Consider the following 17525-nt stretch of genomic DNA (forward strand, 5'->3'; position numbering starts at 1 on the left):
GGGAAACCTCATGCCTCAGTTGCAATATAAGATTCTATGGGCAAAATCTTGAATGTTGCCAGAAGTTACAAAAGAAAATGGAAAGAATACAGAGTCATTGTGCTAAAAAGACCTACTCCCCATTCAGCCATTTCAACAAATAACTAACGAGCATGATCCAATGGTGCTGAAGGAAGGAGTACCAGCCACCCTCCAGGTATTGGCCAAGAAAATCCCAAGGCTCCAGGATTTGATAGAATACTAAATGAAGTCTTTCAACAAGCTAACAAAGCACTGGAAGCACTCAGCCATCTATGCTAAGAAATTTGGGCTATAGCTACCTGGCCAACTGTCTGTCAGAGAACCATATTTACACCCAATCTAAAGAAGGTGACCCAATAGAATGGGAAAATTATAGAACAATATTGTTAAGATCACCTATAAAAATTAAGGCTAGCTAAAGATTATACAACATTGGCTGCAGCAGTGCACTGACAAGAAGTGGCCAGAAATTCAGGCTGGATTCAGGAGAGGATATTGAACAAGGGATATCATTGCTCATGTGAGATGAACCTTGGGTGAAATCAGAGACTATCAGAAAGATGTTTTCTTGTGTTTTGTTGACTATAAAAAGGCATTTGACTCTGTAGATCATAACAAACTAGATAGCCTTGAGAGGAAAAAAAGGAATTCCAGAACACTTCATTGTGTTCACGAGGAAGCTGTACATGGATTGAGAGGCAGTTATGTGTACAGAACAAGAAAACACTGCATGGATTAAAATCAGGAAAGGTATGTGTCAGGGTTGTATTCTCTCACCGTGGTTATTCAATCTTTATGTTGAGGAAAAATGTGAAAATTTGGAAAAAGTCTTATTAACAACCTGAGATATGCACATGATACAGACTTTCTTGCTGAAAATGAGTAGGACTTGAAGCATTTGTTGATAAAGATCAAGGACTGTAACCTTCAGTATGGATTACAACTCAATGTAAGGAAGACCCAAATCCTCACAACTGGACTAATAGGTAACTTTATGATAAGTGGAGAAAAGATTGAAGTTGTCAAGGATTTAATGTTGCTTGGCTCCACAACCAATGCTTATGAAAGCAGCAATCAAAAGATCAAAGTCCTATTGTGCTGCACAATGATTCCTTACAGTGTTGGAAAGCAAAGATGCTACTTTGAGAGCAGAGATGTGCCTTACCTAAGCCGTGGTATTTTGAATTGCCTTATATGCATGGGAAAGTTGGGCATTGAGTAAGGAAGACTGAGGAGGAATGGTCGCATCTGCAGTATGGTGCTGGCAAAGAATAAGGAGAGTACCATGACTGCCACATGAACAAACAAATCTCTCTTGGTAGAAATACAGTCAAAATGCTCCTTAGAAGTAAAGGATGATGACATTAGGGGTCAATTACTTTGGACATGTTATCAGGAGAGACTACTCCCTGGAACAGGACATCATGGTTTGTAAAGTAGAGGGGCAGCAGAAAAATGGACTGTTTACAAGATGGATTGACACAGTGGCTGCAACAATGGGCTCAAACATAAAACCAATTGTGAAGATGTCATAGACGGGGCAGTGTCTCATTCTGTTGTACGGGGTTTGTTATCGGGTGGAACTGACTTTACACACCGAACAACAACTGCCTGTGGTAGTGATGATGATGAGGATGATGCTCATGGTATTGTCCTTTACCCTGAACTGAGAACCCTCCAAAATACTTTCTTAGCACTAATAAAATTAATAACATAATATAATAACCCTTCCCAAAGGTCTTCACAGAATACTTTTTGTTTGGTTCTGTATTTACAAATAATTCCATTTGCTGCCGTGTGAAGTCATCACCTTCCAGGTTCTAGAACGCAGAGAATTTAGGTTCCACTGTAGAACATACTAAATGGAGGTGCAAGAGAAGCGGGTGGCCTCCCGGAGGCATAGAAAGGAGAAAATGGACCCTGATTGGAGAAAAGCAGGTAGGATTTTTAATAGTCAGACAGACTGCTTTCCTTTCCCTGACTCAAATACCTTACAAAGAAAGAGTTTAGTGCTCTCGGGAAGGATGCATGTCTGTTAGTTCCATTTGAAAGTCACTTTGCAGAGGACCACCGCTACTTTGCTCCGTTTCGATTCTGGTTCCGTTGTTTCTAAGCAAAGACCACAACATTTTGTTTTACTGATAGTTAATGGGTTTCTATATGTATATATAAAAGGAAAAGCAAACAACCCTACTGTATAAAATATCTGCGGAAAAATCTGCAAATTGTTTTCTTCTTTTGTTCAAGGCCTAGAGATTCATACATAGCTTCTAAAAGTGGTTTACCATCTGTACCGGACAACTGTTTTGCTTGCCTCACATTCTTACAGGCCACCTTTTCTCCAGCCATTGCTATGGCAACTAGCTTTAAACAGGTGCCACCTGACAGCCCTAGGTCTCAGCCATACTACCAACTTCTTACTTTTGCCCTGAGACTTAAAATATATATATATCACAGCAAAGGCTATGTGTAGGAACCTGCTTTGCTCGCACATGTAGGCACCCTAAAAATGCAGGGGAATCAAAATCCTCAGCCAGTGGACAAAGGCTCCATTCTTTGGGGAAAATCTTGTAAAGCCCCTTACAGGTCCTCGGGAAGGGAAGTACAGCTGCACTTGGGACTCACACTCAACCTCCACTACCAACAAACGGGTTCCGACTCACAGAGACCCTACAGGAGAGGGCAGAGCTGCCCGTGGGCGGGGGCCGCAGCTCTTCCTGGGAGTAGAAGCCCTCACCTGGCTCGGCAGCTGCGCTCAGCAGGGAGCCGTGTGAGAGACCGCTTGTGCACTGGCTCACCCTCTTGGTGTCATCCTTCTACTTTCCCCCACTGGTCCCTAAACGAAGCACCTACACACATCGCCTGTGCTCTTTTCAAGGAGCCCGGCTGAGCCCGTCAGGACTGCATAGCACACGGTGCATCAAGGTCTGCGTTGCTAGTGTTCATGGCGTGGCGATGACTCCGGACCTGCAATGCGTACACCATCGCTACGATTTCCAGAGATGGGGAAGGGGAGGCTCTGGTTAGCTCACTTCAAGTCAATTCCAACTCATGGTGACTTTATGTGCAACCAACTGAAATGGCCCGGGTCTGTATTATCTTCACAACCATGAGCGTGTTCAAGTGCCTTGTTCTTGCTACTCTGCCAACCCGACCCACTCACCCACACTGGCCTCTATTTCACCAACCATCATGTCCTTCTCCACTGACTGGTTTCTCCTGATGACATGACAAAAGTAAGCTCATTGGATATTGTTTTATTGCAATCCAGAATGTTTCCATTGACTAAGGTTTAGAAGTAGAATACCAGGCTTTTTTGCCTAGTCTGTTTTAATCTGGAATCTTCCTGGACCCTATCCACCACAGGTGACCCAGCTGGAATGTGAAATAACAGTGGCCCAGCTTCCGGCATCGTCGCAGCCGGCACACCACCACAACACAAGAAACCAACAGATGGGTGGTGGGGAAAGGGATGAGGTAACATAAAACAGAAAAGCTTGGCCCAAACAAAGGTAATTACAAAGTTTGTAATGATAAATAAATGGTTCATAACAGGAAAAATAATCGACTCCAAGCTAGCTGTCAAATCATAAGGCCTCCCTGGCACCATCTTGTTTTTATAAGGTGCCTCAAGCCAGCTTGGCTCTGGTCCACAGCAACTTCTGGGCAACAGAGCGAAGCACTGCCCAACATCGCACCATCCTCACCATTGTGTGTATGCTGGAGCCTATGGCTGGAGCCACTGCGTCGACCCGTCCTGTCAAGAGTCTTCCACTGTTTTGTTTTCTGTCCCTCTACTTTACCAAGCATGGAGCCCTTCCCCAGGGACTGATCTCTCCGGATAGCATGTCCAAAGTACTAGAAACAAAGTCTTGCCATTCTTGCCTCGAAGGTGCATCCTGGCCGTTCTTATCCCCAGACAGATTTGCTTGTTCTCTTGGCAATCCATGGCATATTCAATATTCTTTGCCAGGCTCCTCATTCAAATGCATCAATTTTTCTTTGGTCGGCCTCATTCAATGTCCAGCTTTCACATGTAGAGGAAACAACGGGTCCTCAAAGTAGCATCTTTGCTTTTCACCACCTTAAAGAGACCCTGTGCAGCAGATATACCCACTGCAATGGGCCGTTTGATCTCTTAAATGCTGCTCCCATGAGCATTGATTATGTATCCAAGTAAGATAAAATCCTTGGCAGCTTCATTCTTTCATGGATCATCATGTTACGTATTTAGTACAGTTGTGAGGATTTTTTCTTCTTTTACATTCGGTTTTTATCCATACTGGTGGCCACAGTCCTTGATCTTCATTAGAAAGTGCTTTAAGTCTGGGGATGGACAACAGAAAAGTGGGTGAAGGGAGGCGTCGGACAGGGCAAGATATGACAAAATAATGATTTATAAATTATCAAGGTTTCACGAGGGAGTAGGGAGGGAGGGGAAAATGAGTAACTGATGCCAGGGGCTTAGGTGGAGAGCAAATGGTTTGAGAATGATGAGGGCATTGAATGTACAAATGTGCTTTACACAATTGAAGTATAAGAGTTGTGATAACAGTTGTGATAGAGTTGTATGAGCCCCTAGTGAAACTATTTAAAAAAAAAAGAAAGAGTTTTCAGTCCTACTTTCAGCAAGTGATGATGTGTTACTGAATATCTCTGTTTGTTAATAAGCTTTCCTACAACCCTGATGTCATGTTCTTCATAGAGTCTAAATTCTTTGATTATTTGCTCAACATACAGATTTAATAAGGTTTTTTGGAATAATTTTTCAGGTTCAATATTTAACCATTAGACTTGTTGTTATTGGTCGGGGCCAACGAGTCGGCTCTGATCCATAGCGACCCTGTGCACAACAGAACCAAACCCTGCACACCCCTGTGCCACCCCCACACTCTGTCCTGTCCCTGAGCCCATTGATGAAAGCAAGGCTCAGAAGCATATGTGAAAAGAGGGGTGTCTCATGACAGGTGAGTGCTTTCCTGTAAATAGTCGTTTAATGTCCTAGCAAGGATACCTGGAGTTTCTTCCAGTACTCCGCTGTGATAACTTCCTAATATTTGGGAACATTGATAGTCTGGAGGAAATGGAACTGTCTTGTACACCATGGATGAATGGGTCATAAATCTCAGGGGTATGCGAAAGTTAAAATCTAGTACGATGTGAAACTAAAGAATTCCCTCTGCCTTCAGTAAGAAGCTGAGTAGTGGCTGTTAGTAGACTAGGATTTATGGTAGGAGCTGTGTGCACAGGGCGGTGACCCTGGTACCAAGGAAGATACTGGATTCTGGAAAGGCGAAAACCACATTGTAAGATATTCATATATACCTTAGTGGGCACATGCAGAGTGGTGATGATTTTGGAACATGGTATTCCAAGGATCCCGATACAAGGGCAACTGTAGAGTATTATTAGAAAAACTTGAGAGATAAAGATCAGAAGACTGGGAATGTCTGAGCTCCTGCCCAGTTTCCAGTTCTCAGGCAGTTCATAGACTGACTCACAGCCCAATGACTTCAGAGAAAGCATGGTCCCCCTGAGAACCATGACTCTGCAAGTATATGTTCCCAATCTTCCCCAAGGGATTCATAGCCTCATAATTAGGAAAATTTGGGGATACAGTCATAAATAAATAGAATTGTCTCTTACACCATCATGCCAGAGATCTTCATGCCTGCAAACCGTTTGTGTATTTATTATAGTGGATTTCCATCATTAATACCTTAGGCTGTGTGAGATTAAGGAAGAATACTGCCATCTGGGGACAAACGGCATTATATTGCAACAACAACTGGGACTGCTACCTGGTTATTTGGGGCTTATCACTCCAATAGAGCAGCAGGGTAAGAAAGGAATTGCTATTTTGGCAGATGTAATTGGCACTTGACTTCATAAAAATTTAGAGATGTTGACACAGTGAAGGAATACAACCACTATTGGAGTTCTCTTGCTTTTCCCAGGTCTCATGATATCTGTACATGAATATTGGCGGCCACCATAACCATGCAATGTAGCAAGAGATTCAATCTTTTAGGACTTAAGGTCTATGACTGCACAAGGGAAAAGCGACCTAGATCAAATGAAGTGTTGGTCAATAATGATAGAAATCTAGAATTTGCAGCACGGCTGTGTGAATACAATTAAGTCATGATTAGTTGTGGCAGTTAGAATTGTCATTTGTTACTTTAACCTTCCTGTAGTACAGCTTGTTATTTAAGGTAGCTGGCCTCGACCTTGAAGACTTGGGGTATCTGGCTTCCCCTTGAAGACAGGGTAATGAATGGAAAGCACAAATGGATCCGAGGAAGGCAAATTGTGGCTAAGATTAGACACTTCTTGAATCTCCAGGCTTCCTGATCTCAAGACCCGTCTTGTACTCTCATTGTTTGCATGGCAACTGACTTAGTGCATCCAAACTTCCTCATGTGCGCCTGGTATGTATGCCATTTCCTGCCCTGGAGCTGCTCTTATTCTGTGACATAAGACACTTACGGGAATCTCCTGAGAACACCTGTATAAATAGCCTTGGATTCCCTGCATGGCACAGACAACATAACACTTGACTACTCAATGAAATGTTGGCAGTTTGAACACAACCAATGGTAGCTTGAAAGATAAACAAAGTCTAGCAATTTGCTTCTAAAAGCCTTGCAAACTCGGTGCAGCGCAGTGTTACTACGAAACCCGTGGGCTGCCATGGGCCAGCACTGACGTGATGGCAACTATTGGTGGTGATGGTGGTAATGCGCAGAGATATCACTCAGTTTTAGAGGCTGTGGAGTCTTATTCCACTCACAGTGAGGTTCAGTACAACAGATGAAACCTCGCCTGATCCTGTACTATGCGCACTATCGCTGTTCTGTTTGGACCTTTGTTAGGCCCCTGTGCCAATCTAGCTCGCTGATGGCTTTCCTCTCGTTCACTGATCTCCTACTGAACCAAGAATCCCTAGTTAATGATAAATAACCACCAAGAGATAAACACTTCCTTTTTCTGTCTTCTTAGCAGACAGTTCTGAGTCCCATTTCAGTGATTGTTCGGAAAGTCCGGGCAAGATCAGATCTTCATAGATCTCAGCAATAGCCGATTTAAAAATGCCCTTAATACTCTTTTTCATTTTTCCCTGTTTTACTCATTTAACCTTCACTCCTGATCTCTGGGATGACTTCCCCAAAGTAAACTAACTGCCTGCACACAAACCCTTGTCTAGGTTTCATCAGGAGAAAGTCGGTTAAATACACCATTTAATATACCACTGTGTCGGTGTCAAGTTATAACAACACCAGAGGCAATGGAAATCTGCGTATGTCAACTGGGAGATACTTATCTTCCTGGTAATGTTATTTACCACTACCTTCTCCCTGCCCCCCCCCCCCATCCCCTTAACACACAAACACACACATGGCTGATGTTGAATCCTACTCCTGTGCTATCTTTGCAAATAGTTGGGTTTTTTTTTTCATGTTAAACTGTGAGTTGGGGCTTTAAAAACGTATTTTCCCCAGGCATAATCCCCAAGAGGTAGCATGCTCTCTGATCAAAGATGCAGCCTTACACTTGGAATCATTGGCTCAGAGAGTCACTTGAACATTATATGGTTCCTTGTTGTTGAGCGTCTTCCAGGTGACACTGACTCATAGCTTCCCTGGAAGGCAGAGGAATTTCTAGGATATAACTTTTATGGGAGCAGATATAGTCCGGTGTGTTCTTCTGAGGCATGACTGAGGAGTTTGAACCATTGCTATTTGTCAGTTATCAGCTAAACATATAACTATTGGACCATTGCCTTGCCCTATGCCATTCTTAGCTGTTCTTATCAAACAAACAGCTAGGATCTGCTGTCTAAACCTGGTAGGGCTTTTGTGTGCTATGCGATAATCAAATAATTTCAAACTTGAGCTTGGAATCACTGTGCAAGGCATAACATGGGGAGAAATATATATTTTTATTATATAGTCTGTTCTACACCAGATTGTTTAAAAATCTTTAAAGCCAACAAAACATGGTAGATACAAACAGGTGTGCCAAGATAGGAGCAAAACAAAAAGTGTTAACAAATGTGTCTTTTTAATCTCTTATTATTATTGCATTCAGAGCTTAGAGTAAACTGATCCCATTTCATACCGTAATAAAAAGAGCCTGGAGGCCACGTTTTGCTTGTTTATTAAAAATGTTCCCCTAATGGTTGGTAATAGGAAATGTATTCTCTCTCAGATCTAACCTTCTTAGAATCTATATTCTGGCATAATTTATCAGACAGGCCTAACTGATATTTTGCTTAAAAGCTTCCCTACCCTGCCAGACATGGAGTGACTATAATTATCTATGGCATCCCAGAATGCCTTGGATTCTAAAATGAGGCTAATAGTATAACATTATACAATAGTAACAACAGTACTGCATACAACTGGCTAGTTCCTTTTACCTAGGCTATAGGAGGAAGAATTACAATAAACAATCAACTTGATCTTGCCCATCATGCTTGGTAAGGTGGAAGGTCAACAGAAAAGAGGAAGACCATCCATTGGTTGATGTGGATTGAGATGGGCTGACCCAGGGGCTGCCGAATTGTTAAGATTGTGCAGGACTGGACCATGTCTATCTGTTGTAGGTAGGGTTGCTCTGTGTTGGCGTCAATCAAATGGCATCTAACAATAGCAATGGAACCTTTGAAAGCACATTAAAAACAACTCATGTCTTTAAGGTTACTACAATAAAATCCTCTCAACTGGTGGCATTCCTCTGCATTCCCATGGGATATTTACATGAGAATTCACTGACGTCCCACGGGACTGCCAGGAATAAGAACACAATGATTGCTCTTGGCTGTGAGTTCATGTACTGACTACCATCTCAATTCAATGAAGTAGACTATTCAATTGATAGAATACTTTGTTCTTTATTGCAGAAAAAATAGACTACTGCAAGTTTCCTTATGAGAACTCATTACATTATTCTATGACTTTTGCATCAATTCACATCATTGTCAGCAATAGGTTGTTGAAAAGAAATCACTGAGAATGTGATGTCATGCCAAAGAAAAAGAAAAAAAATTCCAGCCAGCAGGTGAAACAGGACAAAAGAATCTTAAATTGGAAGAATGATTGGCTATCGGTGCCCAATGGACAAAGATAGAATGGCAAGTGTGTAAATAAATTCAGACATATAGACATGAATTTTGGTGATTAAAAAAATCGAACTTAAAGAATACAAGTGGATACAAAATTGAATGATGCTGGCACTTATAATATTTTCATATTTCCCCTCCACTCATTTTTCCACCCACAGTGAGTTTTCTGTATTTAGAGGACTGGTTGCTCTCTCTGGGACACAGATCTGAGAGGTATTTGGAGAATGGATTGGAAACATAGAGAAAATAGAAAGAAAGAAACCTGCACTAGATTGAACAAGTGAACAGATCCTCCACTTAACAAGATGTTGAAAGATTTATGAATAACCCAAATCGTCTTTAAAATATAATAGAAATAAGAGTTGTCAACATGGTCAATTGGGCTCAGGATTATAGGGTTAGGCAACACCAAGGCCAATCGGCATAGAAGTCCACAAATACAATGTTTTACACCCAACTTTTCCAGGTAGCAACTGGGATCTTAAAAGTGTCTGAGTGGCCATCTTAGATGTAATTGTAGGTTTCTCCCAGTCTAGTAAAAAATGAGAGAGAACATTAAAGACGTATGAAAATAAAACGAGTTCCACAGACTAATGGATGATGCAAACATCAGCTTCCTTCACCCTTAGTCCAGAAACAGATGGCGACTGGAAGCCACTAGCAAGTTCTCTGAAAGGGGTCACAATAAAAGGTCCGAGATAAATGGTCCTTAGTTCTTCAAACTAGATTCTGGTCAGACATGTTAAAATAAGTTAGTATCGATTTGTTTTGGTTAAAAAAGAAATAAAATCAGTGCATAGATTATATATATATATAATGCACATTATCCATGAGCTTTTGGAAGCCCTTTCATATATGTGCACATGAATTTTTTAGGCCCTTCATATGAACTGCTAACCTGTAGGCTAGTAAGTGCCAATTCTCACAAAACATGCGAATGGGGGCCATGACTTAGTCTTTCAATTCCTGGTGGTGTTATCACTACTTGTATAGTTGAATGGAGTGACGTAATTTCCTGGAGGAGGGCCATGGAATGAGGCAGGGAGTGCTGAGGGCTTTGGATTCTTGAGATTTATTTGCTAAAAGTTAATTGAGCATAGTTGAGAATTCACCAGGCAACAGTAGCTGAGATTTGTTAAGAGGTGTTGCCATATGCATTTATTTTAGTTCTCTAGAGCTGCTAGATAGATCACAAAGGGGTAGCTTTAAGGAAAAGAAGGTCATTTCCTCCCAGTTTAGTGGGCTGGAAGTCCAACTTCAGGGTGCTGTATCTAGGGGTAGGCACTCTCTTTGGACTCTGAAGGAAGAGCCATGTCTCTTTAGTTGCTCTTTCTAGATTCCTTTGTATCTTCATGTAGCAAGGCATCTCTCTCTTTCCACATTTGTGCTTCCTTCCTTTCTTGTTCAATCTGTTCTTCTCATACCACAATAGAGCTTGATTTAAGACGCACCCTGTAGGAATATTGTTCATGAATAATACAAAGAAACCCATTTAAAATGGAATTATAGGCACCGGCTTAAGGGCTAAAGTTTGCAACACATACTTTTGGGGCACACAATGTAATCCATGACAATATTTATTCTCTGTTGTCACTGACTGGGGGAGCGGCTGGAGCAAGGTCACCCTATGTCCTAGTTTGTAGAGGCCTGTCCCAGCTTGTGCTGGCTGCCCTGGTCTGTTCATCGGACCCTGTTTTACTTATGAGAGCCCCAGTGGCATAGTGGCGCTGTGTTATGCTGCTAAACACAAAGTCAGCACTTGAAAACTGTCAGCTGCTTCGTAGAAGAAAGACAAGGCTCTTTGCTTCTATGAAAATTACATACAGTCTTAAAAATCCACAGGGGCAGTTCTACCCTGTCTTATAGAGCAGATTCTTGCTCAGTCTGGTAGGGTTGTCCTATAGGGTCATTGTGAGTCAGAATCGACTCAATGGCAGTGAGTTCACTTTTTGTATATATTGTCTTTAACTCTCATAAGTTCCTTGGTATTATATGGCCACCCAAGAGATACAGGCCAATTATATATGGCCAATTATATGGCCAATATATGGCCAATTATATGGCCACCCAAGAGATACAGGATTTTCTTAACCTCATGAAATAGGTCACGTATCTGCTAAACCTGTTTTCTCATATGGAAAATAAAAGTACTAACAGTAACAATGATAATTACTATAGCCCCAGGGGTTTTATAAGAATGGCATACATTAATTTTTAAAGCACTTACCACAGGATTTGCTGTACATTTGAAAACAAAACAAAACTCATTGACACCAAGTTATTTTCATAGTGACCAATAAAATTAGCCATTATTTTTTTGATCATTTTGTGATGCTTTCATGATTTAAATTAAGTATGTAAAGAGCCAATTTTCCCATAGAAAGTCACGACCTTTTATATATAGCTACCATTTTTCCAGTCACTCCTTTTTGGGTGTACCCTGAAGAAATCTTAATCTAGCTCTCTTTTCTTTGCTACTGGGCCCCAACTTAAATTCAGTCCCAGTAAGCAGTTATTTGGAAACAACCCCCACGGTTGTCCATCAATGTTAAAGTGAATTTCTAAAATAGCCTATCTTTAGATTTACAGGAAGTCACGTCCATCACTCTGGAACTGCCCGAAGGAGAACACTGGAAGTGTTCCTAATCTGTCCCCTGCTCTTTCGTGAGTGAGCATTCACAGTTGTGCATTTAGAATTCTGGCCAGAAAGGTTTCTCTCTGGCAGGAAGGCTGGGTGGGTGAATGGTAAAATTATAGCTGGAAACAGATGCCAGGTATGTTGATAGCATGATGATCCTGTAATATCCAAATTCCAGCCGAGAGTAAGATGGCAGGGGGAACGACACGAATTGTCCTCCACATTGTCCCTCAATTCACCGAGAACGGGAAACTATTATTTAAACAGATGGCAGATCTGCCCATCCATAACCAGACACTTAATGAGATAAAGCAGAGCGGCCAGGGCAGTAGGTCTGTGTTGAATCCAGATCATTTTGAAGACATCACTTTAATCGTGATTCTATTTTTGTGAATGTTTTCCCCAATGCCGAGCCTACCCTCTCTCTTCTACCTCCTTCGCTGTTGCTGTTGTTGTCTTTGTTCTGATTGTTTTCCTGGTGTTTGGTCATAATCACAGGAATGTTTTCCTTCCTTGGCTCCCCACCATGATTTTAAATTTGTAAATAGAACTAAATCAGCCTTGTGAAGTTGAAAACCTGCGGACTGTGATGTCCAGAGAACTGAGTGTGAATCTCAAGTGTGTTATGTGTTAGGCATTTCATTGGTTATAAAATCCTCATTAAATAATTAATTATGTTCAGTGATGCTGAGAAAATGAAATCCAAAAAGCCTAGAATAATTCCTAAGACATAGTAGATATTCAGGACACAGTGAAAACAGTTACTGTTATTGTTATTATTCTCAGCTTTTTAAAAAACCTGTTGTTAGATTTAGGCATTTCTACATTATTTTTCTCATTTAGTGTTAAACCTTGGATATTGTCGCGGATTTATTTGTTTTATCCTAAAATATGCATATAAATTCTAAATACTATATCATCTATGGGTGCAACATAATCGATGTAGTTTTCATAGGGGAACCTAATGCTCTGCTCATAAGGCCACAGTGGGCATACCCTATATACTAAACTCAATCACCTTGAACTCATAAAAAGAAAGTCTTAACCACAGATACAAGATCAAATAGGAGAAGATAGATACTATGTAATGAAAATGGAGGCAAACAAACATGCAAACCCAGAATTTCCAAGAATGGCTAGCTACTAGAAGCTGACGTGGAACAGGAAGGACCCGCTCCTAGAGCCCGGTGATGAGTTTTAAATTCTTGCTGCTTCAACTCTAGGGAAACGAAAGGTGCATGTAAATTACAAAAGGACAAATACTGTGTATGCCAGCTTCTCAAAGGATACACACCAAGATGAAGACAGGCTTCTGCCCCAACATGCAATCTTCTAGCAAAGCAGAGAACCTGCCTAGTGTTCATATACCACACAGCATCACCTCTATCTGCACACCTTAAAATACGCATGTACAGAGGAGACCTCAACCCAGCTGGAGTTAGGGTTTCCAGATGTGGGGAGAGGGAGATGATTCAGTTGCCACCATACAAAATGGTGCAAAGGGCGCTCTAAATCAAGGGACACACTCCTACAAGTGGGAAGCAAACTTTCCTGGAAGCTCAAGTGAAGACTGGGGGAGGGAAGCATGTATATCTTGGAAAAGGTGAGTACATTTCTGTTGGTTAAAAAAAGGGGGGGGGAGGACAACCTCTTATCAGGAAAAAATGATTAACATATTAACATACAACCCAAGGGGAGAATATGCCTGGTATCTTCCTAAATATCTTCCTAAATGGGTACCTTTGACTGAGCTTCAATCTAGACCTTCCTGTCCCAGGCCATGCATGATAGACAACTTGGACATTAGACTCTGTTCTTTGAAGACACACAGCATCTTTCATAGGCCACGTCAGGAGGACTGGATGTGGAAACCCCACTGAATGAACTGGCGTTTACCTCAAAGTCACCCAAAGCCCTGGGACTCAAGGCTGAAACTCCCTAGGGTGAGAAGAATTAGATGACTAGTGTGAAAAAGGTAGAGAATTGGTGGTCATTGGATTTTTGTTCAAACATCTTGCCTGGAGGGTGCCTGGGACTACCATATGCGTATGATTTTAATGCCCTCTTTGCTTTAGCATGCATCTGGGAGGTGGGACTCTGCCCCTATCAATAAATATTATTGAAAGTTTTGCCCTTTCACCAAACCCCATTGCTTGTTTAAATAGTGTCCAGTCACTTAAGAGTTTAATGTGTATAAGTCAATAATTCATATATCGCAGTTCATAGCTAGCCTATAATTGTATGATTTTCTTTGCTCAACTCTTTTAAATTCTATACCATTAGCTAAATTAATTATACTATCAATAGAATTACCATCTTCCCCAGGGAGAATATAATATTCTCTAAGATAAGGTGACAATGATGTCTTTGAGGTGAACCAGAGACATATAGAAGCCATAGATATATGAATGGGTTTGAGGCCTACATTTAATGCTAGGCCAAACTGAGAACAATTTACCTCTTATGTCATGGCCCTGCTTGATGCTTGTCCTCATTAAGAGATCACTGATGATATGGGTGCTATAGCAAAGCTTGGCAAAGAAACGAGATGGTGATTGGCTAGCAGAAAGAATAGCATGTGGCATCTTAAATGCTTCTAATCAAACAAGCACCCATCTAAGTGAGGCATCTACTAAGTTCACATGGAAGAAGCACACCAAGTACTCCCTCAATGCAAGAATACTTTCTTCTATTAAATTGGCATTCTATGATGCTCACCCTCCCGACACGACAAAGTGAATAAACTGCTGAATAAGCAAATGTGGTGAAGAAAGCTGATGATGCCCGGCTACAAAAGATATAGCATCTGGGGTCTTATAGGCTTGAAGGTAAACAATTGGCCACTTAGCTCAGAAGCAACAAAGCCAACATGGAAGAAGCACACCAGCCTGTGTGATCACAACATGTTGAAAGGATCAGGTATTAGGCATCATCAGAACAAAAAATCTTATCATAGTGAATAAGGGGGGGAGCTCAGAGTGGAGACCCAAAGCCCATTTGTCCGCCACTGGAGTTCCCCTTGCAGAGGCATCTTGGGGAGGAGATGAGCCAGTCATGGTGTGACGTAGCAACGATAAAACATACAACTTTACTCTAGTTCCTAAATGCTTCCTCCTCCCCCACTATCATGATCCCAATTCTACCTTACAAATCTGGCTAGACCAGAGGATGTATACTGGTACAGATAGGAACTGGAAACGCAGGAAATTCAGGGCAGATGATCCCTTCAGGACCAGTGGTGTGAGTGGCGATACTGGGAGGGTAGAGGGAGGGTGGGTTGGAAAGGGTGAACCGATTATAAGGATCTACATGTGACCTCCTCCCTGGGGGATGGACAACAGAAAAGTGGGTGAAGGGAGACATAAGACAAGGCAAGATATGACAAAATAATAATTTATAAATTATCAAGGATTCATGAGGGAGGGGGAGCGGGGAGGGAGGGGAAATTATGAGGAGCTGATGCCAGGTGTTTAGGTGGAGAGCAAATGTTTTGAGAATGATGAGGGCAATGAATGTAAAAATGTGCTTTTCACAATTGATGTACGTGTGGATTGTGTTAAGAGTTGTATGAGACCCTAATAAAATGATTTTTTTTAAAGAAGCACACCAGTCTGTGTGATCAATGATTGTAAATAAGACAATCCAAATCTGAATAAGGGAATTGTACCAGTTTGGTGCGCAGAAGGCTGAGGATGACAGTGGGAGCCCGAAATCCATTTGCAGGATCCACACTTAGATTAAGCCTCCAGTGAATTCCCTCTGACCATAGTCCAAGGATGTGAGTAACCTTTCTAGCAGACAGAGAGCATTGTAACGTTCATTTTGGCAGATGTAGTTAGGTTAAAATGTAATATCTCATCATTTGATTTCCCTTTGAACCAAATTTAGAATTACTTCCTTTAAAAGAAAGAGTGAGGGAAAATACTCATGGATGAAGCCTCTAGGGAATTCCCTCTGATCATAGTGGAGAGTTGTGAATAGGCTTGCTGACATACAGAGTGCACTTGACATTGGATTATCATAGGTGCAGTTAGGTAAATATTTAACACCTTATCGTTAGCTTTACCTTTTGGCCTATTTTAAATTTGTTCTAGTTTTTTATATTTTCTCCTTTCTTTTTGATTGAGGATTGCCTCCATTTTAGTTTGTTATTTTTGTTAGGTTTGTTTTTTTGGTGTGTTTTTTTCTGTATACGAATTCCAGGATAGGCAAATTTATTGATACAATAACTGGATGAATGATTTCTTGGGGTTATGGCAGGCTACGTTGGGGGGAAATATAACAAGGGCTCAAGAGAAAGCAAATGTTTTGAGAATGATGAGGGAAACAAATGTACAAAGTGCTTGACACAGTAGATGTATATGTGGATTGTGATGAGTTGTACAAGCCCCCAATAAAATGATTTAATTATTTTAATGAGTTTAGGAAAGAAGAGCATGATATAAAACTGATTGTGATAATGATTGTACAACTCTTCTTAATATGATCAAACTACTGAATTGTATGATATGTGGATTTTGTACCAATGAAAAAAAAATAAATATAATAGTAATAAACTTGAAAAAGAAAGAGTCACTCACTGGTGGTATTTCTATAACAGCAACACTAGGAAACTGATATAGACATAATAGCTAGTATTATGATAAAGAAAATCAATGCTTACTCCTATGGAGCGATTCTGAATCATAGTGGCTCTGTAGGACAGGAGAGAACTGCCCCTGCAGGTTTCTGAGTTTATAAAGCAGGGGTTCTCAAAGTTTTTAAACAGGGGACCAGTTTACTGTCCCTCAGGCCATTGGAGGGCTGGACTATGGTTTTTTTTTTTAAAAAAAAACCAATGAACAAATTTCTATGCACACTGGACGAGTCTGCTGCTAAGCAGGACAGGCAGTAGCAGCAAAAACACCCGGCGGGCAGGATAAATGTCCTTGGCGGGCTGCATGTGGCCCGTGGGCTGTAGTTTGAGGACCCCTGCTATAAAGCCTGCCTGGAGTAGAAAACCTAACCTTCCTCTGTTGGAGTGGTTGGTGTTTTCAAACTGCTAACCTAATGGTTTGGAGCTCAATAGCAAGCCTACCATACCACCAGTACGCCATCATGCTAAAGGCAATGCTCTTGTACTATACACTCAAGACTACCTGTTACTTTTATTCGTTGGCTCACCTAACATTCTCCCCTTGGAAAAGTTGCTCTTTGTCCTGTCTTGGGAGTTGAAGGTCCACTAGTTGGTCCATGAGGGAACACATTCAAATCTCATTGTCCCCCCACACCCCGTCTCTCTATCGACGAAGCAGGAGCCTTTCATAAGGTTTGATTTAATAGATGGCTTCACATTAGCAGGAATCGGTGCTATAGATAAAATATTTATTACAAGCTTTGGGGTTTCATTAATATTTTAGGAGTTCAGATAATGAAAACTTTTACTCTAGATTCTTAATTATTTTAAGTTTTATTGTAGGGAGGGGGTTCATGTGTGCGTACCCTCTTTGCAAACCTAAACTACCAAACGTCCTTCACTCTAATCGTTGCTGTGATTTGCTGCGGTCAAGTCAGCTTTTACTCACGGAGAGCATACGCAAGTGGAAAGCAGTGGCGCCCGGTCCTGTGCCGTCTTCACGGCCATTGGTAGGCTTAAGTCCATCATTAAAAATATTATGTCAATCCATCTCATTGAGAATAGCCTTCACTCTCTTTGGTCCTCTACCACACATAGTGTCCTTTCTACTTTAATTAGCAATT

At 41.3% G+C, this 17525-nt stretch overlaps 1 long non-coding RNA gene across 1 annotated transcript in view; it reads right to left on the reverse strand.

Moving 5' to 3' along the window:
- Positions 1 to 219: 219 nt before the first annotated feature.
- Positions 220 to 17525, reverse strand: part of LOC142456387 (uncharacterized) — a 63604-nt gene continuing 46298 nt past the window's right edge. The window contains exon 4 of the long non-coding RNA XR_012786069.1: positions 220 to 4347. This is a non-coding gene — a long non-coding RNA (uncharacterized LOC142456387). The remainder of the gene's footprint in view (positions 4348 to 17525) is intronic.

This window comes from Tenrec ecaudatus, chromosome 9 (genome assembly GCF_050624435.1).
Source record: "Tenrec ecaudatus isolate mTenEca1 chromosome 9, mTenEca1.hap1, whole genome shotgun sequence".
Lineage (NCBI taxonomy): Eukaryota > Metazoa > Chordata > Mammalia > Afrosoricida > Tenrecidae > Tenrec > Tenrec ecaudatus.